The sequence below is a fragment of the Condylura cristata genome, unplaced genomic scaffold (genome assembly GCF_000260355.1).
Source record: "Condylura cristata isolate star-nosed mole 26May11 unplaced genomic scaffold, ConCri1.0 scaffold00031, whole genome shotgun sequence".
NCBI lineage: Eukaryota > Metazoa > Chordata > Mammalia > Eulipotyphla > Talpidae > Condylura > Condylura cristata.
This window is the reverse complement of record NW_004567132.1, coordinates 3,377,450-3,391,968: the sequence shown is the minus strand read 5'-3', so window position 1 is coordinate 3,391,968 and position 14,519 is coordinate 3,377,450. Positions and strand designations below refer to the sequence as shown.

At 37.7% G+C, this 14,519-nt stretch overlaps 1 protein-coding gene across 5 annotated transcripts in view; it reads right to left on the bottom strand.

The window, feature by feature from the left end:
- The window catches only part of CCDC85A (coiled-coil domain containing 85A), a 188,265-nt gene that overhangs the window by 77,933 nt on the left and 95,813 nt on the right, over window positions 1-14,519 (bottom strand). The gene's annotated exons all lie outside the window — the stretch shown is intronic.

Below are 14,519 nucleotides of genomic sequence, written 5' to 3'. Positions count from 1 at the left end.
TAGACAGATAGATAGATATGAGCCATGTTAAGCTATCTTTCGCCCTTGGCCTCGTGGCTGGTCACTTGGCTCTTGATGAGCTTTTGGTGTGCTACTGGGGTTTCAAGTCAGCAGAACTGGCAAGATGCTCTAGTTAACTTATATATCTCTCTCTCTCTTACTCTCTCTTTCCCTGGGTTGTAACTTTTCCATTCCCCTTTGTAAATAAACCCATTATTGACCCTTTTAGTGTGTGTCTGCAGTGCAACTGAATCTTCAGCATGCAGGTGAGGACCCACAGAGAGGCAACCCAGTTCACATTGGGTTACCCTATAACAAGGACAGTGCCTGGTGGCACTACACAGGCTTCAGTTTGCTTCAAAAGACTGTTTTTTTTTTTTTATTGTTATTTGCTGTGTATGAAAAAAGGAAAGAAGACAGCTACCATATTGCAGGGAGCATTCAGTTCTTTAGTTGCAAGTTTTCAAGTTATTTCATAACATCCTGGCATACTTCAGCAAAAAGAAATCCTTTTTTAAACTATGAATGACTCTTTGGGAAAAGCATTTTACACAGGTGCAGTTATGGTGACAAAATTGGCACATGTGGCTGGGAGACACACATTCCAAAGCTTCTAGAAAGTAGAAACATTGAGGAGGAGAATAAAAAGAGGCAACGAGAGCTCTCACTGCAAGATGCTGCTGCTGTCCTCAAGTCTTGATATTACTTTTATGGAAGAAATGGAACCTGCTGCCTGGAGATTGCACATTTTAAAAACTGGCTTCTTCACTTGTAGCACTAACTGCCTCCCTTTTCCTTATCATAGATGTAAGAAAGATGGCAACACTTCACAGACTTAATTGGAAAGTAGTAAAAACGTTGGCAGTTACATTTCCAGAATCCTGACATGGAAATCCTCAAGCACACTGTGCCTGGGCAGAGACACTCTTCACTCAGTCTCTGCCAGGCTCTGCCTAAAGCCAAGAACTAGTATCTTGTGGAGAGCAGAGGGATTCCTCCAGGCACCATCCTTACCCTAGCCCCCACAGAAATTTCCTAATACTAGATAATGGTGCCTTAACGCATGGGAGAAAGTCACTACACAGATACCACCTTCTTAATTTGGACAGAAATCATCTGGAACAATAATAAGTGACAGCAAAATCCCACACTCCCAGAGAGGTCACTTGACTTTATTGGAACCAGGCACTCATCACTGACAGCACTCTGAGGGCCCTTAGGGTGGACTCTGGCAGCATCCTTTCAAAAGAAGCCAACCTCCACCATGTGGAAGCTGAGCTTCTCTGACATTAGGAGTGCAGAGCTACCAGCTTATACAGCTTATAGCCAGAGTTGAATCTATGTCACGGCCCTTATAATTTTTTTTTTTTTGTAAAGGAATCAACCCATCTTAGAAGATCATGGTTTAATAAACATTAAGGAAATTTTTATTTAGATATCATTACAAAAAAGAAAAACTGCATTTAGGAAAAAGTTCAGAAACATTGACCCAATGATCTAACAAATAAGTGGCAAGTGACATCTGTCCTTGAAGCTATGAACCATTCTTTTCAGGGGGTGACATTTAGGGAGGTGTCTAATGTTGAAAATAAGAAAAAAAAAACTGGTAAATTTAAGAAATATGGGCAGAAAGGACATAGCAAGTAGTACCTGGAACACTCCTTCAGCACCCAGGATGTTGTAAATACAATGTTTTAAATCCTGTCTTCATATTAGGGAGTGCAGATAATTGGCTGATTCGAATTTCTGCTATCATGTTTTTCATCCCTGTGACTACTCAAACCACTGCTGGAGTATCACCATGAGCAATATCACCCACCCTGGGTACTGCAGCTACCTAGCAATTGCAGGTACTGGCCTTAGGAACCTCCATTACTATTTTGAAGTTTTGCTCTTTTTATTTTTTCCTCCATTTGTTGTTGGAATTTATTTCCCTGTTGCTTGATTTTTTTTAAAGTGGCAACTCTAATACTAGACTGGGGAGGGAAGAGGATGGGTGTCAGACATTGAACACTCTGGAAACAATATCACTCTTTCATCCCTAAGTCCCCAAGTTCTGATGCTACTTAGGTAAATGTTTTCTGTCATTGTTAATCCATCCCTACATGATCACAAAGAAAGTGACAGAAAAAAAAAAATGTGACTCATAAACTAATTCCAAGAGGCCACAAGACTAAAGGTGTCAGAGATTGGATAACCCTGACCATATATTGCTACAGAACACAAAGTTGTGTGGTCTGAAAACAGGTTTTAAAGCTCTAGTTTGGTATACCTTTGTATTTTCTTTTCATTAAATTCTCCAGCCTATAACATTCCAACTGGTACATCTAGTGGGCAGAAAATGGGGCACCAATAGGCCATAGATAATCAACCCTCCCTCATCAGATTGTCAACCCATTCCAGGCTGGGATGGAGGTGTTGGGGGCATGGAGGGTGCTGAGCTCTCCAGCTGGGTATGACCTGATATAGTCACTACACTGTGCTGTACAAATGCAATATTTTGGTGTATGCTGTGCATTCCTTTCCTTCAACTTGGCTATCACAAAGGACTCTCAAGTTATTCAGTCTCTTTAAAATATCAAAAGAAAAAAATTTCACCTATAAAGGTTTGTACACTACATCAATTCAGCTTTTTATAGATGGCATGATCAACATCAGCCATAGCACAATGGGATGATACTTAGCCAGGAATGAAATCCACAATGTTGAAATTCTCCTCTGTAACAGTAACAGTGACACTGTAGCCCCTTGGAAATATGTGTGTAATGGCCCGGCTAAGGCCATTGTGCTTCACCACAAATCCCTAGTTAGCCAGAACAGGTCACATGGCATATCTTTTTCATTTTATTGCTCAGGCAGGTACACTAGAAGTTTGTCAGACTAATTTTTTGTCCCTCAATCTACCATAATGCAAATGGTCATTCCCCTCCTCTTCTCAGGGGACAGAAAAGTAGAAGGTAACTTCCCTGAAAGCTGAAAGCTAAAATAGAATGTTCTGAATCAAAGGAAATGAAATGTGTATTCCAAAGTTTAGTAATACTTAGAAAGATGTACCTCAAAATACATCTTTGTTGCAATAATAAATTTTAGTTTTATCATTAGAAATCATTTGTACATTTGTATTTTTTCTGTAACTTTTTTTTTTAAGATTTATTTATGCTACAGAACTGGGGTACAGGCCAGAGGTATGGTGGGTGAGAGGATTCACTAGAGACAGAGTGGGGAGCAGAACAGGCAGATGTACTGAAATACAATGCTGATGGGAATAGCGGGCGGATCAGGAGAGGTCTGCCACGCCATGTGGGTCACCTCCCTGGCAGGGGATCCAACTCGTGCTACAGCGGCTTCAAAAGCTTCATAATGTGGTGCTTTAACTCATATGCCACCAGGGACAGCCTTTTTCTGTAACTTTTTAATTGTGGGAGCACTGGTTAGTTAACATTGTTTGTGATTTAGTGCATCCTCATGGGCATTATTTACAGTAGCCAAGTTACAGAAACATCCAAAGTGCTGAAAAGTGACTAGATAAAGATGTGATAGCGATGAAGCACTCACAATGGAACACTATTCAGCTATGAAAACAGATGAAGCATTGCCATTTGCAACAATATGGATGAAACTGGAGGGATTATGGTAATTAAAATAAGTCAGAAAGAGAAAGCAGATACCATATGATTTCACTCAGCTGCGGAAAATAAAATGTTTTTATTGAGGCACTCAAGTTGCTGAAGCCTATGTCTCAAATCTGTCTAACTTTCCACATCTGTTTAAATGTCACCCTAGTCCAAGTTAGTCTTTGCCATTTATCTCCTGGGCCTGCAATAGCTTCCAACTAGCCTCAGCATCGCCACTCTTTCCCCTACAATTTATTCAAGAGTCAGCATGCACCTGCCAGCATGTAAATTAGGTTGTATCATTTTCTTGTAGAGGACTCCACCAATGCTTGTTAAATGACTAATAAATGAACAAATGAGAACACAATATAGCAGAATCTCTGTACCTCTTTTTTCTTGAACCACTACTCAAAGATGAATATATCAAGATTCTCTTAATTCTTATACTACTCTATTTTTATTCTTCAGTATTTGTCTAAGTGAGAAAGCAATGCATTTAAATTTTCCAAGATTAGAGTTTCACAATTTATCATTAGATGTGCTAATAGTGACTACCATAAACCTCATATTATTTCTGAAAATTATCACCACAAAAGGAGTTACATGTTATAATGAACCTGGGAACCATTCCACATTATTTTCTCTTTTTTTTTTTTTTTTTTGCCTTGGTAATTCACATTGCACATTAACATATCAAAGGCTCCAAAAGAATTGCAACAAAAAGCCTGATTAACTTTGCTTAACCTGAAAATTTCTGTCCTCATTTGACAACAGAATCAATTTTTCTACCAATACCAATTATCATCCCTAAAAACTAGCATTTCTCAGAACACACCTTAGAAACTATTTTCTGGATATATGCATTGAATAAAAATGTTAACAGACACACACTGGGCTCAAGGTCAAGATGTTTGTATATAAATTTGAAACATTTAACAATGACAGTTGAAAGTCAAAAGTCAATGATCTATAGAATGGAGGTTAATTATATGATTTCAGAGTTATCTACACTATTTCCTTCTGATTATCTTCTGGATAATCACCTTCAGTGATGCTACATTGAGTTCAACCCAAAGGTGAATACACATAGGAGAGTTAAACAACAATTTTCACCACCATACAAACAATTCGTTTGACCTCATGTGTCATTGCCAAGAGGCAAAGGGTCGACATATTTAAGCAGGAGATGGCAAAAAGCTAATCTCTTACCCTGCTACCACAAATGATGATCTTTCTAGCCACTCCCAACAAAAGCTGGGGAAAATGCACTGAGGACAATATAGCTGTCATTTTAGTATTGGCAAAAGTTACATTTCCGGCATTTATGTGGATTATACAGCTAATGATTAAAATCAAGATAGCAAGGATGACAGAAAGATAATGGATTAAGTCTAAAACTGATCTTTGAGTGATTAGAGAGAGATTGAGAACTCATTGCCAATTGAAAAGTGAATGCTGAGACAAGAATAAGAGGAATTATAGAAGAATGTGGCTCCTGTAGAACAGAGCAGAGAAGTAGACGACATACTAACTCAACACCCAACTAAAAGCAGGAAAGGAGGATCTGTGTTGACCTGGAAAATTTCCCAATAAATGCACTGGAAAAGGTCTGAGAATCTAGTACCAGAAATAATTCTCCAGTTTCATCCACAGCTAAAATATTACAACAGAAAATAACTGACGATGAGGTTATAATTTACTTCCGGCGTACTGTTATACGGCTAAAATGTCCTGGTTAGCTTTGAATTCTTGTGTCCCTACAAGAATTAAAAAATAATAATAATAATTTATGTTTCACTAATTTAGAATTCATGAAAATTTAGACAACAGAGCTGAATTTATATATTATGCAAAGAAAATGGAAGAGGTGACGATAAGAGTTCTCCAAGATTAGGTATGTGCCTTCCTCTCCAACCCCAACTTTCATTGTCCCCCACTGTCACTCCACCCTATTTGAGCTCTACATTCCAAGCATACTAAATCACACAGCTTCCCAAGCATGCCATGTTCCCTTCGGATGCTTCCCCTGCTTTGAATGTCTTCCGACCACCAAGCTTGCCTGCTTTTTGCTCAGTTAATTCCATTTATCTTTCCAAGTTTGGCTAACATAGCCCCTTCACTTTAACTGGATCAAGTCTATCTCCTCTCAAGTGTTCACACAACTCAATTAGAACATTTATACTATATCCTATGGTCTACCTACCTGACAATGTAAGGAGGGTAGTATAGGTAGGTAATGTAAAATTTGTTAGGCCTATTCACCCAGAATCTGCTATGCTAAAGAGTAAGCAGTGATTGGTCAATATAGTAAACTGAATAAATACATGAAAAAATCAATATACTAAAGGAGACAAAATAGTGATTATCTGAAACTAAATTCAGCCAATAGTCAGAAATCATGGGTCCTTGTGCCAACAGAGCTAGGAATCTATCTGCTTTCATTTGATGTGCTAATTGCAATTTGGACAGCTCTACCTATAGTCAGGAATCCTAGTCTGCATCGGAACATCAATCTTCTCCTACATCTCTGCTCACAACAGTAGAACACAATGTCCTGTGAATTAAAGAGATTTTTATATATGATTATAAGTCTCTCTGGACACAGATCTTTAGAAATAACTATCATTTGTCTACCACAGAGGACAGATATGAAATCCTCCAGCCCTGCCAGTCATTTGAATTATTAGTGCAGATATTGACCTACAAATGTACAAGATTCATTTACTGAAAGTGGTGTCATTTGTGGTACTCTGGTCTTAGGATCTACAATTTGGGCACAATCAGACATGCTTAAAAATTACACAGACTTATATGTATAGTAACTGTATACACATATCTGTGTATGTGTTTGCATCTGTGTGTTCACACATACTCACGTGTGTATGTGTGAAGAAAAACAGAGAGAGACATCTGATTTTAGTGATGATAGAAGGAAGCATAAACATTGCCCCAGGAACTGATTTTTTTTTTTTGCTATGTTCTAAAAATATACCACTGAACCTGATTCTGGTAATGTCATTTTCATGCCAAATTAAAGTTAAACATCATTATGTGCAATATATTGCAATTACATGATTAAAATATTCTTTAAGGCTAAAAAATGCAGACAGATATAACTGATTCTAACTCATTCCATAATTTACTTTATTGAAAAGTGTAACAAAAACATTAGACTGGTTTGAACTTAAAAAACAGTGATTTTCATTATAATTCATTTCTGGTTTTCTGCCCTGGGAAATATGTAAGCAACTGATTATTTTGATACTAGAAAAAAAGAACAAAAGAAAATTTTAAGTATGGTTAGGTGGCGAGTACAGATAAAGACTCAAGTCATGAGTTTTCTGTAAATAAAAGTGCTGGGATTGTGACCAAATACAAAACTATATGCCATACTAATATAAAGATGTCCCCATCTCTCTCAGCACAGCCCATCCTGCTACAATGGGCAAGTACACTGGCATTAGTGTTCTCTCTTAGTAGTGAAAGTAAACTGTCGGTCAACCAAAACCATCCTGTTCTTGGAAGCTAACACTAGGCCCTATAAAAGAACTTCCAAAAAAGGTTGGAAAAAGGTTAAGTCCAAAACTCCTACAAAGCCTGTGCTGTAATTCATGGCAGCTCTGCTGAAGAGGGGGAATATGAAAGAGAAAAGAGAAGGAACTTGGAAGTCTAAAGCCTTGCTTCAAATGGGGAAAATTTCACACTCCCAAAAGTAGTTCACATTTATATGCACAAAATGTTGTGTGCTAACTGCTACATTGTCCCATTTTTTAAGATCAAGAAAACAGTGGAAAGGGAAAGAATTCAGAAAGGTTAAATGCAAAAAATGGAAAAGAATTAATAGGCTTGGAAGCCAATAAAGAACTACCACATAATCTAAGGTCTTAAATATGGAATTTAGTATAGACATGATTTTAAAAAAAGAATGCAAGATAAAAGAAAATCTAATAACTCTAATGTGCACTCCACAGAGAATGCTGCTTCTATTTCCAGACAGGACAGAATCATTGGAACTGGTCTTGCAAACACTAAAAAGTTGGAGAAAAAAATGGGCAAATTTTCAGACATAAGACAATAGGAAATGGAAAGCAGTAATCTTTGAGAGATTAAAAGTCTGTGTTTGGCCTGAATTCTTACATAAGAGCACTTTTCAGAATTAGCACAAGGAGTCTAAGCAAAACATGTCTCTGAGACAAGAAGATGGAGATCAAAGCTTGCAGCCACTGAATCAGCTACGGTTTGTGGAGCTGAGAACTGAGCAAAAAGAAATTTCTGAATTTGGAAGTCTCCACATTCTTCAACTAAAGATTGAGTTGTACAAATGCAGAGTGTAACTGTTAGCAAAGGCTTAGCCACAAGCGAAGACACTTGATGTTACACTATGATTAGAGAAATGGGAACTGTGCTGCATCACGAGGGGCTCCCAACACCTTCTCATTCAGGTAAGGCTACAGAAAAGCCACACTTGGAGAGAAACTCAATTCCCTAAAGTAAGGGTCATACCATAAGGTTGCATAAGACTAATGAGACCTAGTATGAAACAGGATAAAACCCTCACAGGATAAAGTCAAGTCTGAACTAATCAAAAGGTCCATCAGTAATTTAACTACTGGCTGGAAGAAAAGCTAGTTTCCTTGGAAGAAAAAAAATATAACCCAGATACCTTGAAAGGGTTACACTAGGTGACTACAAGTATTAGTAGTGCAAGGCACAAGAAAAACATACATCTAATATAAACACAAGAGATGACACAAGTGTAAGCAGAAAGAATTTTGAAGTTATTTTATTTCAAGGATTTAAAGGAAAACATGGATATGAGTGAACAGATGGATTAAACACAGTAGAAAATGCAAAAAAAAAATGCTAGCACTGCAGAGTAATACAATGAAAATTAAAGTCACCAAATGGATTATGGGTTTAATAGCAAATTGGAGACTAAAGAATAGAGGACAGAGGATGCAAAGACATATCAATAAAAATTAAATAATTTGAAGACATAAATAAAGCAAATTTTGCAAGTTTCAATAAGAGAATGTTAATAATACCAATAGCCTAATGTGTGTAACTGTCAGAATAATATTTTAAATGGCTAATTTCCAATTGGATGAAAGACACCTGCCTACAGATCCAAGAAATTAAGAGTCATTAACTGACACATCAAAGAAAATCACAATTAGTCATAGGATAGCAAACTGCTGAAAACAAAAAATACCTAGGATATCATTTTTAAAAAGATGAAAGCAATCAGGGGGAAAAAAACAAGACCTCCAAAAGAATGATGCAAATTACAACTGACTTTTTTTTTTTTTAAAGATTTACTTATACATACAGAATTGGAGTACAGGCCAGAGGTTCGGGGTGGTGAGATTCACTAGAGACAATGGGGAGCAGAACAGGCCGATTGACAAAGTACACTGCTGAGGAAAGCAGCAGGTGGGTCAGGAGAGGTCTGCCACACCATGTGGTCACGTCCGCAGCAGGGATTGATCTCATATTGAAGTAACTTTAGCTTCTTAGTGCTGTGCTTTAACTTGCTATACCACCAGGGAGGGCCCACAACTGACTTCTAATCAGAAACAATGAACACCAAACAATGAAATAACATCCTTATATGACTAGGTGGGGAAAAATAATATGCCAGCCTATAATTCTATACTGAGTCTACTACCCTCCAAAAAGTAAGAGTGAAACAAAAACATATGCAGAGAAACAAAATCTAAATAAATTCATCTATATCACACTTGTGCCACAAAAAGATGTCTTTGTGATTAAAGGAAAATAATCCAGCTCACAGTCACACTACAGGAAGACAAGAATAGCACAGCAGGTTGTAAGATATATGGGTAAATATAAAGCACAATCTTTTCTCTTAATTTCATTAGAAGAAAACTAAGGCCTTCCCTGGTGGCACAATAGATTACGACATTATTAAAGTGCAGTGCAAGTGAGCTGTAGCCCCTTCAGAGCAAGTTCAATCCCCAGTCAGGAGGTGATCCACATGGCACGGCATCTCTCTCTGACGCGCCAGCTGCTCCTCTCAGCAATAAACTTCGTCAATCTGCCTGTTCTGCTCCCCGCTCTTATCTTCGGTGAATCCTTTCATTGCCCATGCACCTCTAGTCTGTAACCCAGTTTTGTATGCATAAAGAAATAAATCATTAAAAAAAATGATAAAACTATTTAAAGGTAAAATACGTTAACACTGTATGGTATATAGTGAACTTATAAGTAAAATAAATAATAATGCAACACACAAGAGCTAGGGGAAGCAAAGGAACATCAGATAGAGTAAAAAAAAAAACCTGCATAAAGTTAAAATTCAACTGAATTACATCAAAAAGTAGATTTAAATGGAAAGGAACTAAATGCCTAATTAAAAACCAAAGACTGTCAGACTAGATTTAAAAAAATCCAAACACAGGACCCTCTCTGGTGGCACAGAGGCTTAAAGCACAGCACTAAGAAGCTAAAGCCAGCATGAGTTCGATCCTCACCACAAAGGTGACCCGCATGGAGAGGCAGACTTCTCTTGACCTGCCCGCTGCTCCCCTCAGCAGTGTACTTCGTCAGTCAACCTGTTTTCCTCCTCACTCTATCTCTGGTGAATCCTCTCACCCCCCTGCACCTCTGGACTATGCCCCAGCTCTGTATGCATAAATAAATAAATCTTTAAAAAAAAATCCAAATATATGCTGTCTAAAAGAGACTAACAAAGACTTATGTGGGTCAAGGTAAAAGGACAGAACTGTATCATAAAAGGACAAAATATAATACATATGCATATAACTTAATATGCATGAGAAAACTGTTGTGAATATAGTGGTAAAATAGTAGACTTTAAGAAAAGATGTAGCACTGTAGATAAGGAACTGTACATAATGATAAAAAGGCAAAATTCGGGAGAGGATATAACAGCTAGTAATGCATGTTGCATTATAACAGCACTTTAAAATAAAGGATGACAGAACTAAGGAAAAAAGAGACAAACCCAGACCAGAATAAATTCAATAGTCTAATCAGTTAAATAAACTGACTATTCTAATAAATTTCTTTCAGTAAGTGACAAAAAAGGATTAATAAGGACTTTTGATTAATAAAGATATAAGCGATTTGAAAAAAAATTAAAGGACATTTAAAAATCAAATCAAGAAATGCCAGAAGTCATATTTTTTTTAAGATTTATTTATTTGTGCATACAGAACTGGGGTACAGGCCAGAGGCTCAGGGGCAGCGAGAGGCTTCACCAGAGAAAGAGTGGGGAGCAGAACAGGCAGATACAGGAAGCACACTGCTGAAGGGAGCAGCGGGCGGGTCAGGAGAGGTCTGCCACGCCATGTGGTCACCTCCGGGGCAGGCGGGAATCGAACTCATTTGTGGAAGTGGCTTTAGATTCTCAGTACTGTGCTATAACCTGCTGCGCCACCAGAGAGGACCCAGAAGTCATATTTTTTGAAGTGCAAATGGTTTACTCAAAAAAGTGTAATGAAAATCACAATAAATTTTAAAATGTTCAAGTTATTACAATGTCATCTACTAAAACAATGAGATTAAAATAGAAATTAATATCTAGAAATTCTGAAGTATTTAAAACTCAAGCTTTTGTTTATCAAAGAAAAAATTCACAAGAACTGAAATTAATGAATGATAATTACAATATATCCAAATGTGTGCAGTAAAGATAAAACTTCTACCCCACAAAAGACAAAGTCAGAAAAATAAGACCAAAGTATTTCTTGAGAAAGTATTTATAGAAGACATCTGATAGAACTAATATACAAAACATTAAAAAGACCTTTTAAAAGCTCAACAAGAGATAATCTGATATAAAAAAAAAAAAAAGAGAGACCAAAGACCTTAGCAAACCTCCTCACCAAAGAAGAAATACAGATGGAAAATAAGCATATGGGAAAAAGTCCCATATATGTTATCAGTAAAATGCAAATAAAGATGTCACCACTGCCCTATCAAAATGACAATCTAGATACAGATGGTTAATCCAATTTTACTCATAACTACTTTATTCAAAGTGTTGCAGCAACAAGTTTCTTCTCTAAAAATCTGTCCATGTTTTAGAGAGGCAATAAAAATACCCCAAAGACATTGTGTAGACAATATTGGCCACATACCTAATCGAATCTGTGGGAAGGACCCCTTTCCAGTTCATAATCTACAGAGCCTCCAACACAGACAGGAAGAAAAGGAATTCTTGAATTCAGAGTCTCCAAAGAGCCTCTGAGAAACCACATCCTAACTTGTGACACCTAAGAACAGGGACTCTCACCAATCTCGCAATTCCACCATTTAAGAAAGAATGATTTTACCCTCTACTCCTATGTGTTCTGCTAGTCCCTAATATACAGCTGGAGGGAGGAAAAATCTGGAAGAGATTGAGAAGACAGACCATGACAATTCCATGTGAAATCCCACAGATTGAGCCCTGGGCCATGAGGATGAGGTGAGCCTCATGTTAGATGTCAGCTAGAAATAATATGCAGCTGGACCAGGTTGACTGAACTTTCTGTTACCTATGGGGCAAAAAAACCACTCTGGAATGTACCCAAAGTCATCTAAAAGCATTTCAATATAGCATGGTGAAAGGCTGTGAGTAGAGAAAATGAAAACATTTCATGTAGGTACCCAGTCCTATTCGGGCTCAATAAACCAGGTTATATTATGACTAAATAAGTTTCTTCTCAAAAATTGAGAATAGAGCAGAGAAAATACTTCAGTCAATACAGAGGATCTGTCACCATGGGGCAACATTAAAGACACACAAGTTCTAGTGTATTACAAACATTAGCTACTTGGTACCCTTGCCAGGACTGAAGTCCTGAGCTCCAGACCAGCATATCAACTGCCTACTGGACATCTCATTCAGAAGTTTTAGCCCCTTGCCCCATTCAACAAGTTTAAGACTGTAATCACAATCATCTACCATCACCTTAGTTTCTCCTCCTATATTCTCAGTGGCTCCAACTGTACAGTACCAAGGCCCTTGCTAAGCTTCATCGCCTCTTTTCTAAAGTGTTGCTTTTCCCTACAACCTTGTTAATCAATTGTAGCATAATCCTAGGAATAATTCTACATTTATACACAAAGTTTCAGGAGGTTAAAAAAAATTAATTAGTTTCTAATTTTACCGAAGAGGCATATAAAGAGGACATATATCCTATATCTACTTCATATACTATCCATCTGACTAAACTGATTAAATGTGACTTTTTTTTCTGAGCCAAATTTAAACAGGATACTTGTAAATCATGAGGAAACATAACCTCAGTCCTAGATACTTGTTTCCCTGACTCATGTCTTTGAGTCTTTTCTCTTTATTAGCAGAACCAGACATTGAAAAGGTACTAACTCAAGATAGATATACTTAGAAGCTTCATGATAAGCATTTCCCTCCTGTTTCTCAGAAATGAGAACAGATTTATACTGTGTGGATTAAAATAACAGAACAAGATTTCATTCATCACAGATAAATCTAGGTCTAAAGACTCACAGTGAAAATAAATACTACCAAAAGAGTACAGGTATGTGTAAATAACTGTCTAAAAAACTGTCTAAAACCACGCAGCAAGCGATCAAGCCATCCAATTTAGACCTGGATGTAAAAGAGACCTTTTTACTAGACGATACATTACACAGGCATGGTGTTAGTAGATACTGAAAAGCTGTTCTCAACCCCATTTTTCACTCTATGTCATGCTAGACAAATACAGCAGGTTGTTATACAGGTCAAAAGTAAAAGTTTAGTTAGAAAACTGTATGTTTGATGTATTACGATGTTAAACAGCTGATTCTCTTAAAATGGAACCTATGGCAAGGACTCTCTGTTGTGATAAAATGGTTCACTATAATTCGGCTCACCAAGTACACTAGCCATTGGCTTCATTCACTCTGTGTTATGGACTGCACATTATACGTCCCGGTAATCTATAGGTTGAAGTCCTGATACCCAAAAGAATGGGAGCAGTAACAGGAAGTGCAGACTCGGGGAGAAAATCAGGTTGAGAAGAGGGCATGAGAGTAGAGCCCTCACAATAAGATCTGCCCTTCTAGAGAGGAAGGCTCTGTCTGTCTCTGCACCTATAGTCATAAACAGAACAGAGCCCTCACCAAGAACCCAACCACACTGGCTGATCTCAGATTTCCAGGCATTAAAACAGTTAGAAATAAGACCTCTGCTCAGAATACCACTTACAAGATGGCAGGTAGTAGTTTTCTCCATTTTGCTAAGCTGCTTAACAGGGCTCCTTCTGCTTTTTACTTTGCTAGTCATTATAAAAGTCTATTACCCACTTATGTGCTCCCTTCCATTTTCTATTGCCTTGAGGATTCATACCACTTAATAACTTTATGTACGTTTGTACTTTGGGTGGAGAGGGAGTGGAGAGAAAATTAAATGGTCAATCTGTCATATTAAATTATGCCCTTCAAAGCAACAACAAACAAAGCAATAAAACAAAAGACTATTTGAATCTCACACAGAACCGGGTAACTGTATAAGGAAGTGACCACCATCAACCCTTCCACCCACACCACACATGCTTCTAGCCAGGATTCCTGCTCCAAATAGAAGTCGGAAGACTGGACAAAAGCTCACAAATCAATACAAACAGCACAGACTTGAGCCTCTAACAGTTCCCTCCCAATGTCATCATTAGCCAAGACTACAGGGATAGCATGGCCTGTCACTGAAAGAAATGGCCAAGAATTGATATATTTCTGCCCTTGAGCTTACTATATTTGTGCTATATCTGAAGCAGCCTAGACCTTAACCTAGCTTCCTGACCTGAAGCTGCTTGCCTCCCCAGACACAGAAAATGCCTGCCCTTGTCTCTGTGTGTCACCTCCCCAACACAGAGATCTGTTCAGCAACAATAACCTCCTAATAGGTCCAAC